At 34.3% G+C, this 23,527-nt stretch overlaps 1 protein-coding gene and 1 non-coding gene across 3 annotated transcripts in view; one reads left to right on the forward strand and one right to left on the reverse strand.

The window, feature by feature from the left end:
- The window catches only part of Unc5c (unc-5 netrin receptor C), a 349,721-nt gene that overhangs the window by 71,981 nt on the left and 254,213 nt on the right, over positions 1-23,527 (forward strand). The gene's annotated exons all lie outside the window — the stretch shown is intronic.
- LOC124995170 (small nucleolar RNA SNORA40) lies at positions 14,678-14,803 on the reverse strand. Its single transcript, XR_007110645.1, has one exon. It is a non-coding gene; the product is annotated as a small nucleolar RNA SNORA40 (small nucleolar RNA).

The following is a 23,527-nucleotide window of genomic DNA, read 5'->3' on the forward strand; positions in this document are numbered from 1 at the left end:
TTTCCTGACATTCACCATACCTAGAACTTTTTCAGCACCATTAATCTGTCTTGTTGAAAGATCAGATATTTCATACTTTTCTTTTAAGCAAAGCAGGCCATTGCAATTTAAAAAGAATAATTAGCAGTTTCTGCTTAGCTAAGCAAACAGACTATAAGGGTAATTTGGATTTGCCAGAAATGGGTGTTCTTTATCACCTTCTTAAAATATTTATCAAACCAGAATGTTGCTTATTTTCCTGCTCTAGTTATGTTTGTTAAGCATAAAATTTGATAAATATCTGACCCATCTCAAAACCTATCATGAAATGACCTTACTTTGGATACTCATTTTGTTTAGTCTTGTAATTTATTGCCATGATGTATTGCAGGGACTTTTTTTTTTTTCCTGACCCTTCTCTGCCCTTTGTTATCCACCACCTGCCCCTCACCTCCTACACTAGAGCCACCATGGTGGCCTTCCCCTTCCAACATGGTATCTCATTCAAAAACACACCACTCAATTCTTTCCCAGATGCTGCAGAATATTCATGGTGGGGTCTGTCCTCTTGAGTAGGCAATCCAAGTTAAACTGATGTACAGATCCATGTTGCTTTGCTTATTTATACTCTTTAAAATATTGACCCTTCCTAAGAGGCTCTCCTTGAAACAGTACTTTCATGCAGTGAATATACCAACCCAAGGGACTCGTACCACTTTCACAAAATTTCGTGGCTCTTCAAAATTAATCTTTAAAATCCGCGTAGCAATTTTGCTTAACTATGGGAAATGTTGTTCTAGAATGATGATTCTAAATTCTAGAGACAATCTAAAATAAAAAAGTATGTGAGTACTGCAAGGGTTCTTGTCCGCCTCCCAAGCTATTGGTTCATCTTTACATATTCCTTCCTCTTCATCTACACACACAGTGATTGCATTGCCTGTTATCTTGTTACTTATCTACCCCCGCCCCCCAAAAATTGCATTCATTACCTATTGCTGCATAATGTTAATTACCCCCAAATATAGCAAATTAAAACAAAAAAAAAAACCTGATTATATTTATGTGAAACCTGAGGGTCAGGAATCTGGGAATTGCATTCTTCTGAGGTAGCAGTCAAGCTATCATCAGTGACCAGAGTCATCTGCAACCTTGAGTAGAACTGCACTCACTGCCAACTTGGCTCACTCATATGACTGCTGGCAGGAAGCCTCAGTTCTCAGGAGGTCTGAGTATTCCCTAAATGACAGCTGACTTCAACAGAGCATATGATCTAATGGAGAACAAGGTGATAAGTAGGGAACTGCAGTACCTTTTATGACCGACTCCCTAAACTTGCACACCATCACTTCCTCTTTATTCTGTTCATTTGAAGTGAGTCATTGAACGAGACCATGCACAGTGGGAATAGACTGTGGCTCCATCTCTTGAAGTAAACAATATCAAAGAATTTGTGGGACTATTTTTAAAATGTTATCCTTACTAAGAAAGAAAATATCCAGTCAATATAGTACCACTATAATGAGATTTATGAATGACTCTAAAAATATAACAGTATGAGTTTGTTTTGAGGGCTATTTTTTTTTTCTTAGCTATTTGTTTTTTCTTATGCATGCTTGTATCCATAGCTCAACTCAAGGATAGAATCTTGGAAGAAAGTAGCTGGTACAGAGTAACTATAAAATTAATTAATTAGTGTCTCCAAATACTGGGATGTGTTTTCTAAACATTTGAAAAAAATTTTTGCTGGTTCTTTTTAGTTATACATGACAGTAGACTTCATTTGGACAAAATTATAAAAGCATGGAATGTATGTTATTCTAATTCAGTCTCCAGTACCTCTCTTTTCCCTTCCCTCCTCCTACCCCAGTTAGAGTTTTATTGCCACCATTTTTTTCTCTTGCTCTGCTTCCAGTAATTGGGAATTGGGAGGAAATGAAATTAAGCATGTTTATTCCTTTGAATTTTAAAGATTAGTTTTAAAAGTTGTAAGAATCCCAATTTATCTCATTACTGTCCAACATATATATGTAGTTTATTATATGCTAATTACCTGCTACTATACATCTTGTTTATTTTCTGTTAATGTCATCACTAGATTTTTAGGCTCCATAAAGGTCATTCATTTTGTCTATCTTGTGCAAAGCAGCATCCTGGATTAGGACATTGTCTCACATAGCATAGGCATTCTGTAGATGTTTATTAAAAGAATATGCAGGACAGAGAGGGGCAAGTGGTGCCCAGGGACTGACTCAGGCTCAGGTAGGGTGTTCTTTGCAGGGAATTAGGTCAGGGATAGACTCATCTCTGGAGCTAGAATCCTCATATGTGCTTCCCACTTTTTCTTTGTACATAAAACATTGTTCTTAAGTGAGCTGATTTTTATACCTTTTGGTTTCTTTGTTGCTTCTTGAAAAATAAAAGTTCTAAAGTGTTTTAAAAAATAGAATTAATTTTTCACTAAGCTAAACAAATCAGAACCTTAAATTGTGATCTACAGGAATTTCACTTAAACAGTTATGTATGGTTAAATCTATTAAGTGATCATCAAAATACCTAATCTTTCTGGGCTCAAGTTTTCAGTGTTTATTTATTTATTTATTTATTTATTTATTTATTTATTTTGCATTGATAGGGATTTAACCCAGGGCCTTGTGTTTGTGAGGCAAGCACTCAACTGAGCTATATCCTCAGCCTAAGATATCATTATTAAAGGATTGATTTGACTTGGCATGGTGGCACATGCCTATAATACCAGTGGTTCAGAAGGCTGAGGCAGGAGGATTATGAGTTCAAAGCCAGCCTAGCAACTTAGTGAGGCCCTAAAAATTTCAGCAAGACTCTGTCTCTAAATAAAATATAAAAAAGGGCTGGGGATGTAGTTCAGTGGTTAAGTGCCTGGGATTCAATACCCTATACAAAAACAAAAAGCTTAATTTTTAAAAGCCCATTATTGAAGCATATACTTTCTGGTATTGCCAAGAAACAACTCCACCAGAATGACCAACAGTGTTTAGTCTATTTGCACCTTGGAATGTGTAGGGTGAGAAATGGGGCAGTGAAGTTACATAGTCAAAGTATAGCAAAGAAAAGCCCTGAATACTGAAGCTAGAAAGCATGTCCCAGGACCTGATCTAGAGTATAAAAATGAGGAAGATCATGGGGGAAATTGCTTATTTGTAATTTTGGTTCTGAAATTAGAAATGAAATAACATGTGCAAATCTAAATTCTTTTTTGAAAACCTGGATACTTCATATCCATTTATATATGTTTTTGCCACCATTAGGTTTTCTAATTTCTAGAATGTATATTGCTATAGATCCTAAAATAAACTACTGAATATTCTTTATTCATCCCACATGTTACCCAAAATGATGGTACAGATCCACCTTAAAGAACCACCAAGTCTGTTCAGAAAGGAAGGCTTTGAGAGAAAGATTATTTGGCTTTCTTCCTACAAGGGAGAAAAGAAAATAGATATGGAGGAGCTAGAACTTTTTTTGGGAATCCCATGCAATAGTGTATAGTGTAACACAATGATTCAAATAATTGCAGAATTTGAAGTAAGACTTTGAGACTATGTATTTTAATCTCCTTTTATAACATTAGATAATTTAGATAATTTCCCACCTCAGTGTGTTAATATAACAGTTTCAAAATTGAACCTCTTTGTTCCTACTTTAAAGATGTAAGTTACTGGCTGCAATATGACTTGAGAGTCTATCCCCTGACAAGGATGGATAATGTAAAGAGTGTCTTCAAAACAACTCATCTACTTCCCTTCCTGAGTGTTCCTAAGTCTTTTGGGCTGCTTGTTTTAAATTTTTTATTGTTTACTTAACATAGCCTGCAAGTGACCCGTACAATTTTCATTTGGAACTATGTGCCTTAGTAAGGTTTTTATGACACCCTGAAGATGTCAGGCAGCAATCACTCGGTTTTCACCATCTCTGGGGACAAACATTCAGCCCAGATCATCTCTCTTTGTAAAGCTCCAAAAGAATTTCTTTTTTTCATTATTTAATACCCAATTGTGGTTTTTTGTTTTTGGGGGTTTGGGGGGGATTTTTTTTTGTTTTTGTATTTGAGCACTTCAGGTTACTATTTGGTCCAAAATTGAAACACAGCACTTAACCCCATTATGAAAATTAGTACATGTTCTAAATTTTGAATATGAAAAACAATTTAAGTATTTTTTTCCATTTTCAGAACTTGCATGAGGGACAACTGGCAAGATACCCTCAAAAGACTTAGGTTGAAACAATAGCCTATTAGAAATTTTTTTTATGTTCATGTAAGAAAGACAATGATTTGTAAAATAAATTTATATAAATGATTCTCATAAATCATTGCAATTACAAAATGATATGAGTTTACTTGTAATTAAGAAATGCATTCATGACATTTGGAAATATCATTAGTAAAATGTAACCCTCAAATTACACATTCTTGTCCATAATGCATAAGCATATGTGATTATGTTCATAAGTTAAAGAATTTAAAGCAGCAGTGTTTTAGATTCTCTTACTTTTCTGGCTTCAGAAAGCCTTTCATATAACACACAAGGATGCTGTCAAATAACAATTCCTAAGGCTTTCAAACTTCTCTAATCAGATTCTTCTTAATGATGCTGTGTTCGATACTTGTCCTCTTTAACTGTCTTTGACTAATTCTCATGTCTTAAAGAAAGATGGAATAGCTCTCAAATGCTAAGATTAAAATGCCAGATGCAGCACATGAATCAATGGTAAATGACAAAAACGAACAGTAACAATTTTATTTCTGCAGGAACCAATTCATTATTATGCAGTCTGCCAATGATGCCCGTTGTTCTGACTCCTCCCTGCAAGCCAACTCAGTCTTCTCCAAATATTTTTCCTTTAAAAGTAAACCAATGCAGAGCTTTTTAGATAAACCTTATGATATGTCTCAGTATCAATAGTTTCCAAATAGATTTTTATTAGATCAATAAAACGAGATGTTTCCCTCTATCCACATGTCTAAGATTGTTCTGAGATGTGATAATCTTGGTACCTTGTGAATAATAAAGTGTGCAGTTCTCAACATAAGCACACACTTTCGGCTTATAGAAAAGCATTTATGCTGTTGAATTTCATCTTGCATTTCCTGAGAAAGCTGGTTTACAGTAAGGATTAGCAATCATTTTATGACAATGCTTTGTTTCAGCTGAATACTAATAATTTAATAATTTATAATGGAGCTTAATAATATGTTGTGTTAACGTATCTCTTGTCCTCTCCAGACCATCCCCATGGCAGGATCTGCTTCTTATTCACCTTTGTAGTTGAAGGACCCACTAGGGTGGTTTGTAATTAAGAAGTTGACTGTGGATCTGTTAAGTAAATGGTTAAATAAATGTAAATGTTCCCATAAGGCACATGCTGAGGTTTGCAAGGTCTTGTGATCTACGGTAATCTGTGAATCCTGCTATCCCACTGTCTTCAAAACTCCATGTTCCTCTCTCCCTCCCTGTTGTGTCACAAGCCACATAACTGAGGTTACTGCTCCATTTTACCAGGAAGACTTTTCCATTTCTCCCAGCTCTGGCCTCTGCTCCAGGCTTCACTTCCTGTTTTCAATGGGTTGGTCGTCTGCCTCAAGGTTTGTCCCCTAGTCCTCTGCTTGTGCTTCATTCTACATTCAACACTGTGGCATGACTAGGCTTCTTGCCCTTTAAATTAGAGAGCCTGGTGTTTTTCTAAACTGAGACCTTTCCTGGCCAGACTTCTTCCTGAGCACCCTTCCTCCCATGGCAGAAGCCGCCTTGTTCTCCCTTGTTATGAATGCTTCCACACATTTCTCTGCTCTGCAGGTCCTGGGGCCACTTGTCTCCATGTGTGTGTTGCGGCTGGGTACTGCAGCCTGCCTGCCACTCCAATCACTGGCCTTATTCATCAGCCCTTTCTTTAGCTCTCTATGTGGCTGGAAGCCTGGTTTTTCTCCAACATAAAAGCCTGGGGTTTAGCCAGTGGGGGAGAGCACAGCATGTTTGCTGGTGGCAGCTGGAGGACCACCTTCCCCACCAGAAACAGATCAAATGATCATCTGAGATATTTCCAGGTTTCCTTGTTTAAAAGGCACACAGATCAAAGACACTGTCACCCTCAAAGATTTGAAGACTAGCAGAGCAGCCACAAGGCCATCACCCCTTCGTGACCCCTAACTGCTCAGGGTGTTTGTGGTGACTTTGCACTATGTGATTTGACTGTCTGCCTTAATCAAAGAATCTGGAAAATCAAATACCGCGTCAAGATGCCTTCTTGAATATCAACAAGAATAGGGGCATTCGTTAATTATTTGAATATCTTAGGAGAAATTCCTCTGCATCAATTGTTTTAAATTTTGCCACATAAACTCAGGGTACGTGCTAATGATGGTTGTGGTTATTTTTAAAACTTTTTTAGGAAAGGTCTAAGACATTACAGGGGTTAACTCTCACTTATTCCACACAGAAAGCTTTCTCTGACTCTTAGACTGAATTACCTCCTGTGTGTTGCCTTATTACAAGAACTTACCCTTGAACTAGGAATTACTCCTGAGGATTTCATTTTTATAGTAGGGTTAACTTGACTATATTCTGTACTAGAATGCTTTTAGGCTGATAAGAGCCTTTATGGGCATGGAATGGGTCTTGTTTATGATTTTATCCCTAAAGCCTAATATGGCACTTGGAACATGTTTATCACTCAATAAATATTTTTTGAATTTATAAATAAAACCATATTGTACACTGAGCCATTACCCTGTTACTGGCTTGAATGTTCCAGTTTTTGTCACCATACATTTACAACAATGTATTTGCTATGCATCCACTTAAGTATGATCTGCATATGTCAAACAGAAGGTTATATGGAGCTAGGGAGAGAAAGTGAGTATTGAGGAAATATTTTGCCCATGCAATAACAGTTAAAAGGCAACAATTGCTACTTTCAAATGTGGTTATTTTTATGGTATTTCAGCATATAATTTTCTTTCTACTCACTCACCTAAAAACCCCAAGGCTCTATCAAGTTGATTGAGGAAAGGACTGTGGGAATCAGTAAACAAATAAAAGGTCAATAAATAGTTTCAATGCCCAATCACACAACCACAAGATAAAAATAAGAAATTTAAAAGAAGCAAACATGTTTCCTCTTATTTGGTGAAACTTCCGCATTTAAAAGGATATTTTGGGTTAGCTGGGAAAGCAATCTGACTTTACCAACAGAGAGCATTGCAAGGATCTGAAAATCATTGCCAGGTGTCAGTTCTGATTGACACCCTCCCTCATGACAGGTACAGGGTTAGGCAAGGAATTGGAAAGCACAGGAATTGATCTGTGTGCCCACATGCTGACAGTGGACTTGCCAAATTAAAGACTAAGATTGTTATCCTTGGTGTTGCTTCATAGAAAAAGACTGAGGGTAATGTATGACAGAAAACAATTTAACCAGCCAGAAAACAGAGAAAATGTATAGTTTCTAACCACTCTCGTTAATACTATTTATCAGCTTGATATAATGTTTTCAAAGTAAAATTAAAGTGGTACTTAGATTAACCCAAGTGCTTCTCTTATTTAGATTATGAATATTTTGAATGAGTCAACACTAATTTATAGTTTTACCCAGGGCAGTATTTGTCTACTTATATTTGATTAGAATATGTTCATAATACAGTATTTTATTTATAGAGAGTGACAACTTCTTTCTCTAGTTTCTCTTTTCTGAAATCTATTCAATTCATTTCTGCTTTCTGCTTCATTCTGGAAAAGACTGCATCACATCTTGGTCTTATGGAAAGAATCAATCTATCATTAATTGAATTATAAATCCCTCGAAGGAAAAAGATATCTCACATTAAAAAGTCTTCAACTTGCAGTCTTTCTGAAATAATAAACAGAAGCTCTGTTTATCACAGTACTGAGCTAACGGAATTGTTATTGTGAATGCCGTAACTTAAAATTAGGATTTATGAATATTTTCTATAACAATAAAAGGTGGATTTGTAGAATATGTAACACGCCAAAATATCAGAAAATATCTGATATATCTTAAGCCATCCACTGTGCCTATGTAGAAAATACTATGCTATTTATAATTTTGCAAATAATAATCCTCTTGTCTACATGTTTGGTAAGTAGCTCAATGACTACTTCTCCCTGATGGACACACCTGAGGAAATCTCTCCCATGAAGTGGTGGACCCACAAACGGTGATGGCACATCTCTCCGGAGTATATGTTATATTGTTTGGCAAAGGAGACTTGGTAGATGTAATTGAGGTCCCTAAACAGTTGACACTGTGCTAAACAAAAGGGAGATAAGCACTTCACTAACTATTTAAATTATTCCACAGGAAAAAGTTATTATAATGATTTATTAGATTTAATATTTACAGATCTGTGAGTAAAAATGGATGGACCTCTTGAAAAAGTAAGTTATGCGGAAACATGTAAAATACCAAAAATAAATTTTGAATTTTGATCCATCCATGTGGGCAGTTCATTTATGGACAGGCTTGTAAAGCAAAACTACCCAGAGATGGTTTTAATGGAAGACCCTCTGAAAACTTCTTACTCTTACTCATTTTTTAAAAAAATGTACTTTTCTTATGGTTGAGCCAAAGAAAAATTAATTTTTTGGAAGAAATAAATGGAATCTGAATTAAGGTCCTGTCAAAGGATTATTTGATTTATTGATTCATAAGAACAACCCCGGTTACCATTTAAGATAATGGGTAATGTGTCTAATATTATAAGAATTATAATTCATGCAATTCCTAAAACATGAATAGGTAATAAATATGTGGCATAATTGGAAAATTATAAAAAAGATATTTGTTTCAAACACTGTAATGATGGGAACCCAAAGACTGCTATTTGATAATTAGGGTCCTTTAGAGAAATTTTTTAGGTCCTTCTGGAATCACATGTTCAATCACTGTTTCAACGTGGAAGGAGTTAGAGCCACATTCAAGTCTCACTTCTGAAGAAGTTAGAACACACACTAACTGCTCTGGTTCTAACTATATTTCCCTTGATAAAACTGTGGGCAGAATCATTCACAAGGTTGTTAGAATATTTATAACTTATAAGGAAGTTTATTAAATCTGATTTATTGAGCTGGCTTGTAATTATAATGTATTTCTATACATTTATTGCATTTTTTCCATTTAAAATGTGACTTATGGGTCTGATACATTCTCAATTAACATGTGCACAATCGTTATTGAACCAAAATAGACAATGTCAGGTCTGGAGCCTGTATAGTCTGATGCCTTAATGGGCATTTAGTTTAATACACTGATTACTAGAACAATACAACATCAATATTCTGAAGGATTTTGTAAAATTATATTTTTTTTTTCTTAAATTCTTATATTCTGGTAATGGGAATTGAATCCAGGGACACTGTACCATTGAACTACATTCTCAGAACTTTTTATTTTTTATTTTGAGATAGGGTCTCACTACATTTTCCAGGCTGGTCTCAAACTTGGTGATCCTCCTACCCCAACCTTCCAAGTAACTGGGATTATATATGCACCACAATACTCAGCTTATTTGTTTATGTATAGATATGTATATACATATTTAATTATATATTAAATATGAATATATACATATATGTTATATTTAAATATATTTCTGTATATTATAAATATATTTTTAAATATACATATATATTTTTGGTTATTGATGGACCTTTATTTTCTTTATTTATTTATATGCAATGCTGAGAATTGAACCCAGTGCCTCACACATGCTAGGAAAGCTCTCTACCACTGAGCCAAATCCCCAGCCCAATATATATTTATATATATCATATCTTTATATACATATTTACATATTTTTATTTATATTTTACTCTCTAGGTACAGACCAAAGTCAGATTTTTTATCTTAAAGACACAATGCAATGTGAAGGGACTTGAATTCCAGATTTATTTTACTATGGCCAATGTAGGAAAGGAATAGGGATCTGAAGAAAAATGTAAGAGTTGGTTCAACTTTGAACCATTGTTATACTTTTCCCACTAATTAAATAAAATTTAAAATAGTACTCAAGTTGTTTTAAATTTTGTTCTTTCTTAAAATACTTTTAGTGAGCAAATAACCCAGAAAATTCATAGGAGAGAAGTGCCTAGATATGAATGAAAAGGTGGTAGCAATATCCACCTAATAAAATTTTATTCAGCACAAAATCCTGTTGTAATCCTGTCTGAAATTGCGAGAGAAACCAGAAATCTTTTTAAAGCAGTCAAAGGAAGTTATAATTTTAGAATCCATTTATCATTTATATATTAATGGATAAAATATTATGATAAAATTTAAATTGATGGATATAAATTCCTGCCATAACATCTGAATTTGGGGATCATTGAGGACTTCTTTATTTCATTAAATGTTGGTAATAATATTAGCCATGCATTGGATTATTATGGGGATTAAAGGAGTTAGCATATGAAACTACAGAATATACTTGATACAATTTAATCATTATTGTTCATTTATTCCTTTAAACCTGATTTTCATTAATACCTATTATCTGACAGAGATATATTTTAATAATCAACCCACCCTGGAAAAATGAATTTTAATCTTGAAAGACCTTAGAAGAGATCTCACTGAAGTTCTTCCTTTCTTCAGTTAGCTCTAGTAAGGGTCTACAAATTTTGTGGTTCAAAGAAAAGAAGTAAGAAAAAGAATTTGTAGTTTCAGAAAGCAAAAGGAAGAAACTACAAATTTGTCAGCTTCTAAGAAAAGAGAAACATCTATAGGGGAGAATAGAAAATTGTTTTCATTTTTCAATCATTTTTACATGATGAAAAAATTTTATTCAGCACAAAATCCTGTTGTAGAAAGATGTGATGTAGACATCCCTGAACCACATTTTTATCTCAATAACCCCTATTTTCCAGTCAAAACATGAGTACAAATGTAATACTGGAAGGTACAGTTCTGCTCTTTCCAACAGGAGGTACCACTCTGGTTCACTAGAAACTTCTAAACTCCTATGAAAATTCTGGCCCTTTGTTTTTAGTGGGTCCCTCAGAAGCTCATTTCCTTTAAAGCTGCATTAAAGCAATGTAATAAGAAAACTATAAGTGTGAAAGGTGGGATGGACATACACACATAAACACACACAAAACCATATATGTCCAAACAGAAATGAAAACAAAGGAAATGTTGATAAAAACACAGCTATCTCTGTAACATGTATCAGGTGCTACATCAAATATTATATGCTATTTAGCTTTTTACTCCCATTCCTTATGAAGTGACCAAACCTACTTAGGTTGGAAACTTTGAACTTGCTTTTAAGAATAGATTGATTCTCCCAGTCAATGACTCAATTGAGTCTCCTAGTCAACTGTTCACATTTTAGAGTTCCACAGGAGAAGAACCAAGGCATAGATTAACTGGGCTCTCTGCTGAGTCTCCTCTGTCTGAAATCAAGGTGTGGGCAGGGGGTTGCCATTTCATCTGAGTGCAGATCCTCCTCCAAGTCCTCTGTCACTGACAGAATTCAGTCCATTTTGTTTGCAAGATTGAGGTCTCTGTTTCCTTGTTGTCTTGTTGTTTGTCAGTTCTTAAAAAGTGAAATCAATCTGTTCCTCTACATATACCTCTATTATCTCTGGTTCTAGTTGTAACTCTTTTTCTCCAGTCTATGACTGAGGTTTTATAATTAAATAGTTAAAAACTTCAGTTGAACCCTACAGCTGCTAAAATATTAACAGCATTAAATGAAGGCAAATAGGTAATGTGGGGTAGACCAGAAGACTCTCAGCTGTGCTCTCTTGTTTTAGTTACTTGGAGAAGAGTTTCTTGTGCCTTTCTCAGACAAATGAAAAGTGACAAGGATGACAAGAGTATTTGAATCTGTCACCACAATGCTTTGACAGTGAAATTTGGCAGATGGATAGAGAAGACAGGGAAAGTGTTCTTGTTCATATTTGTTCTTCAAGAAACATTTTTTATTAAAACTCTGGACAAATCCCTATTCTATATGAAAAATGATTCCCTTTTCCACTTTCTAAAGAATATTTCTTTGCAATCAGTATACATAAAAAGTCTCAAAGAGGGGAAGAATAATAGATGTATTCCTGATGCTTCTCCATTAAAATGAACTATAAAAAGCAATATTGAAAAGTGTGATATGAAATATTTCTTAAATATATGTATAAGTATTAGATAAAGGCATTGGTGGAAAAATTTCTAATTAACTTTTAATTTGGTCATTTAAAATCATGTCAATTGATTTATAATTAATTTAAGAATAGCTATTAAAGAACTGAAAATGCATAGAATTTTCTGGGAACATTGAAGATAGAGATGAACAAAATATTTGTTGTTCATGTTATTCATAATATTAAAAGTCAATCATTTCTTTGACTTGAAGAAGTTGTAGTCTTCGAAAGTACTCCCATTTGCTTTTAATTTTCTTAACAAATCTCTACTTCTATTTGCATAGGAAACAATCTTTGAGTGGTATTTAAGTCTCATGAATTTATTCTAAACATTTCATGTGGCATAATATTTAATTATATATTTTTAAAATTTTATATTTGCTCACAGATTTATGGTTTCAACTTACAAGACATTTAAAATATCTACAGTTTGGACGCATCCTTAAATATTTTTAATTTGCTTAATTTCTCTGGTTCCAGATATTTTCTTTTGTAAAACCAGGAAATATCTGTACCTAAAAGTCAAATCTAAAGATGGTTATTTACTTCATTTTTAGGATTTATGAATATTGAAAGCAAATTATTCTCTTGCATCCAAACATGAAGAAAATTCAAATAACACAATCATTAAAATGTACACAATTCCGACAATTGAATTTACCACAATGTTACTCCATTTCTATTCCTAGTATGGCTAAATTCCTTCAATTCCATGAGCTCTCCATCCACAACCCCATGTCCTACAACTTGTATATCCTCCTCACATTTGGAGGATTTACACATGAAATTAACTTACTCTTTTGCTTGATTTTTCTCAGTTTTTAAAATTTTAATCTCTTTTAGATATTTAATGGTCTATTTCTTTATAATAGGCATTCATTGCCTTATTATGCTCTTTGCCATTGCATACACAGCAGTTAAAATTAAGGAAATAGAGTACTACATGCAGCCACTCAGCAATATGGAGTGTTGTGTGTTTCTCACCCAAGCCAAATCCCAGCTCTTACCCATAGACCTCACTGGGTAGCAGTCATTGCCTTAGAAAATTAGCTCCCACCTAGATAGTTCTCAGACTTGTAGTTTCAGTCACTGGTGGATGCAATCCTACTTCATGGGTAACTGATATATCAAAACAAAATTCTAATTTAAAATTTTAAAAAACATAATTGTTATATAGAATGTAGTACCTTAGTGATTATGGTGGACGTAATCTAAAAGTAGAATCATATAAAACGTCAAGTTATTCACTTACAGTAAGATCTAGCAGCTCTAGGACAAGAATATTAAGGTCTGTGTGAACAAAATATTTTCTCTTGGTAGGTAGATGCACTTGGACACATAGGTAATAAATGTTGCTCACTAAGATCCAGATAAATCATGGTTAGTGACTTTGGGCCATTTCAGATAGACACCAAAGGCAGAAGAGAAGGTTTTGTTAACAGAAGGGCATAATACAATCCCTTGCACTTATTTCTGGCTTAAACATGACTTTGCCAAGGGAAAGAATTATTGACGTTTATTGCCCAAAGTTCACACTCTCCTGAGAAATACTTAAAATGTACTTTGGATGTTGATTTCTGTGATTCCCTTTTTAATATGATTTCACATGATCCATAGTCTTCTGCCTCCTCCAGGGATTAGGACACTATTTTAATATATATCTACATCTTTATACTCCTCTCTTGCTCCATTGTGTTTCCTACAATTTAATATTTAAGAACAATATAATTTCTTGATATTTTCAAGTTTCTAAAGGATCTCTCATTCTTGGCTGCAAGTATTAATAAGTTATATTTTTATTTATTTAAAGTCAATACATTTTTATATAAGGAATTCCACATGTGATTCCTTCCACTGCAATCAAGGTTACTTTTGTTCCTCTAAAGTTTGAGTAATGATGTATCCTCAGGAGAGCTTTGTTGCATTTTTTTCTTTGAGTTTCTTTTATTTCTATTTAAATTATGGACATACTGATGACAATTCAAGATTTCCCATCTAGGATATTTGGAATCTCATGTCTTCAATAAGTTTACTTTAGGGTTAGTTGTAGAGTATTTGGATCTGCTAGGCTCTCAATTGCTGATGCTCTCTCTAATCATAAACGAGTTCAGATCATATTTGTTCCTAATATATCACATTCAAAAATATATAGAGATCTGTGGATTATGCCAATACCATCAACTCTAGACATCATGTTGCCAAGATAAATCTTTTAAAGAAAACAAGGCCTTGTTGGATGTGTCATGTCAACGTGAAAATTGTAGTACTAAATCAGTATGGCTAAGATCTCCATCATATCCTCTGCTTTTTAATTGTCAAATCTTCTATCCTAGAACCAGCCTAGGTTGTGATTATCAGTACCACATCACTTTACACTGTCTTTGCATCATAATAATCCTTCTTTGTTTTGTTTTGTTTTGTTTTGTTGGTGTGGTACTGGGAATTGAAACTAGGGCCTCATACGTTTTAGGCAAGCACTCCACAACTGAGCTACATCCCTGTCCCACAATATTCCTTTTTATATGAATCAAAACTCATTCTAAACAATGGGATGTGGGATGTGAAAGAGGATTTAGTTTTTGCACCTTTCTCTAAGTCTTCATCCACAAGTTAAAAAAAAATACACAGATGCTGTAAGTGTATATTTCTTAATGTCCTTCCCATATACTTAATTGTATAATTAGAAATGTTCAGGTGGTTAGATATTGATATAACTCAATCACTAAAAAATGAGTTTTATAGACATAGACATTTTAAAAATATATGCATATGTATGCTATTAACCAGACTTGCAGCCAGAAAATGACTACTTCTATTGCCTCCTTCTACCCTTCAGAATGCCTAGTGAAGAACACTCTTCAACTTGCCAGCTTGAAGAGTGAATCAACTCTACCTGCAGCTAATTATACAGTACTTCTAATTCACCTCTTCTTCAGTGTATCATTTCCCCTCCTCCACAATTCCCACTTGCTTGTTTTCTTGCAAAGCTGCCAAGAAACTGTGAACAAATTTAATGTCTGAATAACTGATTGCTTGCTCGATGACCTTGAAAAATTACTTGCATCATTAAAAATTCATAGAAAATAAAGTTTTTGAAAATCCTGGCATATTCTGTCATATAGCACCTCCTATTATGCTACTGTACAATCTTGTGAACTTTAAAGATTCTCTCAAAGGCGTTAACCTTGCTCTGGTTATCCAATTATATCAAACATTTCTGATTTTTTACATAGCATCACAATTTTCTGCATATAGAGTAAGAAAAAGAGAAACAGAAGAGACTGATTCATTCTCCTAATTTCTGTGATTTTTCAGAATTAATAGTTCAAATGGCCACAAAATATCAAAAATGTTTCAATGATATTTTCAGTCAAGCTTCAAAATAATACATAAACAGCAATTTTAAAGTGTGAAGTTCAGGGCTATTCAGTATATTGACAGTGTTGTGCAACTACCACCTCTGTCTGCTTTCAAACTTTTATAATCACCCAGAAAAACATCCCCAACCTTTAAATAATCTCTCCCCATTTCTGCCTCCTCTTTTTCCTTGAGTATCTCTGTGGACTTGCCTTTTTTCTGGATTTCAAATGTTGTCATTGAAAACATATGTATAAAGTACAAATTCTGTGTATGCATTGATTTAATTCCCCATTTTTGTTGGTTAATAGAAGTGGAGGATAAGGATGTAAAACCCTAAGTTCTGGAAACTCTGACAAGATGGTGAAGTGTTATCCAAAGCAGTCTTCTGTTAGATCCCAGAGCAAAGATCATGCTGTATTACAATTATGTGCTTCCTTGTCCTTCTTCCTTTAGGACCCTCATCACTGGTGGACATATTTCCCCTTTCACCCTTGTGCTTACTTATCACAGCTTGGGTGCTTTGTGTTTGCGGAAGGAATTGGAAATGGGAGAGAAGGAGAAGAACTCATTGATAATATTTGATCCTAAATTAATAGAGAAATGATTTTACTTCTTTCTTCATTTTTTTTCCTTTCTAACTTTCCTAAAATTACCTTGAAAAATACAAAATTGTTCCCAAGGTATATTTATGGAGTTAAAATTGATCTTACTTTTGTCTTATTTAACTTTATTAGCATATTAAGCAATGATGACATATTATTAGTATTATTATCTAACGTGTAAAAGAACTACATTTAATTACTTGGGCAACACAATCTGATTTTATTCTGCCTCTTTTCCTTCTCTAGGTATTCCTTGCTCATATACACCCTTGTCTTCTGACCCACTCTCAGCCTCACCCCAGAGTATTAGTACTCATTCTGGTGTTTTGGTCAGTGAACACTCAGCCAGTGTTATAGTGGACAACTACCATGAGTGCCTGTAGAAAAGTCAATCTAGTTTTAAATCTCTTCCTGCTTCCTATATATTTCCCTAATGCCTGATTATTTTACACAGAATATTGGAAAACATCATTTGGAAACCCAGTGTCAACTCTATCCAATATTCTACAAAAGACCTTGCTTCTGGTACACACGAAGTACCTACCACAAAGAGTGGTGAGCATTCACTTCAGCAATGAATAAGAAAAACATTCTTCTTTACCTTTTCCCCCACCTCTCTCTCTCTCTCTCTCTCTCTCTCTCTCTCTCTCTCTCTCTCTCTCTCTCTCTCTTCTTTTCTTTTTTACTTTATGTTGGAAGATCTTTCTACTAATGCTGGCAGATCTGTGCAATATGTCTGAAAAAACAATGGGAAATAACAGCCTTATCTATAATTCTTTAAACTTCAGTGTCCATGAAGCCTCATTCCGTGTTAGCTTAGGGAGACAATTCTGTCACAGGTGGGGCATTAGGAATGTGTTTTAATCTTTTTCAAGGTTCTAGAAAGATGGTGCTACATATTGGATTTGTAGGGATGAACAGGTCTTTGTTTTTACTGAATTTCTAGGAAAATTGTTTTCTGCTCATTTTGTCTTTCCTCTGGGTAACACATCACATTATCCTGTGTGGTAGTGTCTGCTGCTTGCTGCTCAGTGCCATTAACATACATCTGGGCCACCCTTTGTGTGGAACTGTCCCCCGGTGAAAGCCTCAGTGGTCTGGAATGGAGAAAGACTGCAATTTACAGAGTCCATTATCACCTCTGGACGTGTAGAATGATAATGGAAGTGACAGAGGTGCAGCTGAAAATTGGCTCTTAATATTTTATGTGTTCGAGCAAAGAATTGGAAATCTCATGCTGCTCTTTAGGGAAAAATGAAGTATGTGGGATTTTTTTTTTTCTATTGGAAAGTTATATGCAAAGGGTTGACTGCAGGGCTTCAGAGAAAGTATTATAGCATATTCATTTTGTGTTAACCAATACTTCTCACTAGAGGTTTAAAGGAAAAAAAAAAACACTCCTGTGTGAAAAATTGATATGTGAAAACAAGGTAAATCCAGCACTGAAGCAAAGTTTTAGAACAGACAGTTTAAAAATAATGTACCATATGGATTATCACTTTCTTTTAATTGATGTGCTATGTCTATGGAATCACACATATTTGCTTTAAAAAGATTATCTTCCCTTTTTTTTTTTTTTTTGGTTATGTGTGTGTGTGTTTTAATTTTACCACCATCATATTTTTTTCTGGCTTACAACTTATAATAATGTATCCAGAGCTAAAAATGCCACATTGATTTTGAAAACAAAAATTCACTCTTGGAGTTTTAAAAATATATAGGGTAAGAGAGAAAACAAATACAGCTTCTTAAATAGTTATATTAATAATTTAGCTTTTATCTCAATATATTGTAATGGCTATAATTGAACTAAAGAGATCCTTGTCAAAAGAATTCTCTCTTGAAGAATATAGGTGCTTTCTGGTTTGACTAAGATGTGAAATAATACAGTGCCCTTTTCCTAAGTATTTTATTACTTTTCATCAATCTTATCTCAGACAAAATAGTAAGGTAATATTCTTTCTTAGTAATACAAGACTAAATATGATTTGAAGTGTAGCAAATGTTAAGGTCTGTCTGCATTTCCATAATGTATATTTATGACAGGAATTTCTAATTTATCTACTTTACCAAAGAGTAAACTGTAGTGACATTACTATATCACTGTAGTCTGATGATTAACATGTCTACATGTTACATTTGGAGGCATTTGGAGATGAAGGAATAAACCATGTGGTGTTTTTCTCAGTAACGACAGCCTCCTTTCTCTTATATGTTTCTGTCAGTGTTTCTTTTCTGGAAATGAACACCATTTTACTAAGCTGTGAGTAGGAAAAGTTTCCAGTTGCTATGGTGGACTTCAAACCTCATTTAAATCAGCAATGCCTGCCATTTGGAATAAAGTCTCTGTAGATCAGTTTATTTAGATGTGTCATTTGATTCAGCTGCCACTGACAAGGTCGGAGTAACAAGACTTCCAGGCTGAGACTTCAAGAGAATTCTAAATACAACGAACACCCTGCCAGTGATGATCAAATAATTGCTCCCTAAATTATATATTTCTCACTTTTTTATGACACAAATATCATCCTTATATTGTATGGAATCAATATTAATATCATTAGTTTTCATCACAGACTCTCTTATTGACTCTCTCATGTGTCAAGCAAAATTTTAGGCACTTTTACATATATTCTCTGTACTTAATTAGCCTTTTAGGGCTTCGAAGTTTATGATGAAAAGATAATTATCTTGGTCATTGTTAGCCCCAGGCCTTACCCAGTTCCTGGAAATTGATAGTAACTTGGTAAATATTTGAGGCATTATTTTAAATAAAGACATGATAACTAGAATAGCCATGTACACATTTTAATTTATCTCTTTCAAATAAGCATCTTAGAAAATAAAATATATACTGTAGTTGAGTAGTTGACTTTTTTTAGATTACTGTAAGGCATGCACTATAGTATATGGAAGCACATGACAATATAAACTCATGGTTATTTAAGTAGCACTGTAGAAAATAGGTAATTAAAAAATACATTTCTCTAACTGAGGGAAACAAAGATTGAGAAAGGAACCTAAAGGAATGTTATCACCAAATACTTTTTCACATTGGGATTTAACAACATCAGATCATTGATTTGAAGAGTACCACCTTCCAGCTTAAATAATGCCAAATCAACCACAATGATCTGGGCAATGCTCACAAAGCAGAAAGAGCAGATATATTATCTATTTTGTCCAATTTAAATGTATAGATTGAAACAGATTCTTATAAAATCAAAATCTCCTTGCTTCTGAAAAAAAATCAAAAGAAGTAAATAAAATGTGAATAGTTAAGGGTTGTTCGTGTCAGATGAAAGCAAGAGACTTGGGTATAGGCCGAATTCTTCATTGCAATCTGAAGGCCTTGATACAATGAGAGGCACGTCTCCAGAGTTTGACAAACACTTGTGACTTTAAACACTAGAACCTAGAATTTTCACCAGAATGAAAAATATAACTAAAATTTCAATGACTTACTGTTTCCATAAACATCAGCTTAAAATTATTAATAAAGGCCTTAGTATACATTTTAGTTCACACTTTTACTAAAACAGTTTCTGTACAGGATTCATGAGTGAATCTGTTCAGTTACAGGCTTGAAGCATTGCAGAATATTGCATTTAATTCTTCATACACATTTCTTTCTAAGAACAAGAACCCCTTCCTTAGATGTCTTCACATTTTCCATATTTCTATTGTGGACCCAAGGAGTTGGCATTCTTCTGGGAAACAGTTTTAAATGAGAAAAGAAAACAATTTCTATTATTTCATGAGCAGGAGGAAATCAACTGGGTTGAGATGTGGATGATACATACCACCATACAGCATGTACAAATGTAAGTATTCATGATGACAAATGTAGAAATTTTCTTACTTATGAATCTCATATAATTAAAAATGAAGTGTTTAATCCAAGTGTCAGTAATTATTTTTATATGGTCTGGTTTCCTGAAAGACCTGGCAGTCTGCCCTTGATAACAAGGTGATGGTCCTCTCTTTGCTTTTGGGCATCTAAAACATAAATAAGTAGAATTTGAGAGAGGAAACACTGTATTGAGTTGAGTGCTTAATTTACCACTTGTGAATTTTCCTGTTGTTTCCAGATATCGATGGGCCCTCTGAGTCTTGCCAGTCTTGAACATAATGTCAATATTTAATGTGTATTTTTTTTACGTAATTTGATTTTGTTTACTAGGAGTAAGATTGCACAAATAGCACTGAGAACTGGGAGGTGGGTAGGAGGAAAGGGAACAATGGATATTGGGCCTGATCTGGCCTGTCCATGAATCAAATGTCCCCATAACCTAAATAGAGGACCTCTCCAAAGGGTTATCTAGAACAGTAGGAAACTAGCTAGGTTCATCAACTATCACATGAAAACATTTTAGTATCCAAATACAATGAATCATAAAATGATATTAATGTGCATCTCAAAAGATAGTATATCTGTTACTGGCTACCTTTCTGTACAAAAATATATTTCCCAGGTGCCATAACATTAGCACATACTTTTGTGTTAAAAATCTGCAGGCATTATTGGTAGTTATCATTTAATTTACCAAAGGAAGATATGTAGAAAATGTCATCACTTCATATGTTCTCACAGAACAGAACATTATGAGAACTTGTAACTTGTCTTCATTCATTGCCACCATTTTCTTTCAGCCCCATCCTGAGTTAGAGCAGCTATGTGTATTGTATGTCAGGGAAAATCCAGGCCAAGAAAGCAGATATGGAGTTCTTGGATTTTTATTTGTTTGTTTGTTTTTGTTTTTTTGGGTTTTTGTTTTGTTTTGCTTTGCTGTTTGTCTTTCTTTAAATTGTTCCATTATGTGCTATCACTGGAATTTGAAGTGTATATCATATAATTTAATTTGATCCTTGCAATAATTCTAAGGGGTAGACAGGGTGGGTCACGTTGTTATTGAACTTTCTCAGATGAGGAACCTGAGGCCCAGCTAGGATGTATGACTCCCCCCTCCCCCCATGGTAAGATGTTCATGTTCAAGTGTTCATATGGGGATAGACCATCCTTTGTTCTACCCACATAAGTTATAACCCAGTTTCTACAATCAAGTTTAGGTCTCTCTCTCTCTCTCTCTCTCTCTCTCTCTCTCTCTCTCTCTCTCTTATGAGTGAACAGAAGGTAGCAGAAATCATACTCTCAACTGGACATTAACTAAAAAAGCATTGGCAGGGAAATGGTTGTTTCCTCTGTAAGCAAAGACCGTCTCACCTTATTCTGTGGAAGTTTTCTCCATTCTATGATGCCAGCCCCAGCCCCATATTCCTGGAAGAAAATCTCTTTTCTTAACAGATCCCTTTACCTCTATTATATCCTTCACAGTCTGCTTGTGGTTAACTTAATACAATGTTTCTCTCATTGTATCACAGTAAATCTAGGATTAGACAGGTTTGAATTTTAATTCCCAAACTGCCACTTTAATTAGCTATGTGTATCATTGGGCAAGTTGTTAAACTTTTCTAGTGTAACTTTTCTTGTCTGTAAATAAGAATCTTACTTCCTAGTGGTGAGGTTTAGAAATCTAAAACATATTTATAGTACAGACTCAGTGCTCAAAAATGGAAGTTATTATTTTTTGGTTTTGTGGATCTCACTAGTTTAATCCAAATATTCACTTTCCTATGAATCTAGTATAGTAATTGGCTATTGAATTTTATTTTGTATTCATATCTAAATCTATATCTAATCTCCAAGTATTCAACAATGATTTCACAAAATTCAGATCTAAGCAAATGTATCTAGGTAAAATACAACATTATTCATATGTTACAAAGGAACTCTATCTTGATTGCATGATCTGAGATGTTATGAAAGTATAAGAAATAATTTTTATATATAGTCAATCTTATTTAGGACAAATAGAGAAAGAATGTAAGCACACATAATGGTAACCCTGCCAAGATACTAGGCTGTGAGGAGGGAATAGTAGAGAAATGCAGTGAGGACCATCCATGGATAGCCAAGATATGACAGATTCTAGGCATTCTCAGTCAAGAGACATATTTCATGCTCTACCACCAGATGATCACAGAAAATGAGCTGGTCTTTTAAATGGAGTTATAATTTAGGTAGAGTAAAATTCACCATTTTAGTGTACAGTTCTGAGTATTGAAACACATTCAGTTGTATGACCATCACAATTGTATAACCAACAAAATCAGGCCCTTTTTGTTTAGGTACAAAAGATTAAGCCCAGGGGTGTTTAGCCACTAAGACACATCCCCAGCCCTTTTTTTATTTTTAATTTTTTTTTTAATTTTGGAACAGTGTTTTGCTAACTTGCTTAGGGCCTTGCTAACTTGCTGAAACTGGCTTTGAACTTGCACTCCTCCTACCTCAGCTTCTCTAGACACTGGGATTACAGGTAGGCACTGCCATGTGCCACCAATCTGCCACTTTCAGTAACTACATGCCATTGGTTTCACTCCTGGAATGTTTCCATGTCCGCTGTCAGTCCCTACCCTTGCTCCCATTTTCTCTTTCCTTTCCTATAGATTCTCTTTCCAGAATGTCATATAACTGTAATCACATAACATGGATCCTTTTTCTCTGGTATTTTTTCATTTACAGTTATTGAGATTCAACCATGTTTTGCATATATCCATAGATAATTACTTTTCATTCCTTTGCATGGTTGTTCTATGCTTTGTTTATCTATCCACAAGTTGAAGGACATTTGAGTTGATTATAGTTTTCAGTAATGTGAATAGATCCAAAATAAGCATTTGTGCACAGGCTTGTGTGTGAACATAAGTTCTCATTTCTTTGGGGTAAATAGGAATGGAATTTTGGGTAATATGATAAGTGCTTTGTATTTCTTAGAGGGATGTTATTTAAAAGAAACAAGTTTTCTCACGCTGATTTTATAATTGAATAGTTCTAGATTTACTCTGACTTAATATATTAAGTATCATGTAAGACTCCTAAATAGTCATTATTACAAGCACAGTTTATTGAGAATTGAGTAATGACTGCAAGAATCTGAATTATTATACTGAGTGGCCCTTCAGAAGGTATTATCCTACAGAGTACTAATTTTTCCTAAATGGATTCACACAACTGCTTTCGAATTCTTCTGTTTTATTGAATCATGTTTTCCTTCTGTCTTTCCAACTTACTTTCAGTTTGTCCTCTGGTCACTTGCTATGCTTTCCTTATTCTTTATTGCTAGCAGATTAAATAACTTGCAGATGTGTTGTTTACTTAAGAACAGCAAGGTTCTGAATGACAGCCTGTCTCTTTTAGACACTCTCTTAAAAAGAAATGTCCTTATTTCACTCTAGGCATTTTATAAAATCTACTTTTAGGAAAAAACACTTCCTTTTGTTATTGGGCAGCTAATCTAGGGACACTACCTAGATTCCCTTTGATCAGATTTAGCT

The sequence above is a fragment of the Sciurus carolinensis genome, chromosome 10, assembly GCF_902686445.1.
Source record: "Sciurus carolinensis chromosome 10, mSciCar1.2, whole genome shotgun sequence".
NCBI lineage: Eukaryota > Metazoa > Chordata > Mammalia > Rodentia > Sciuridae > Sciurus > Sciurus carolinensis.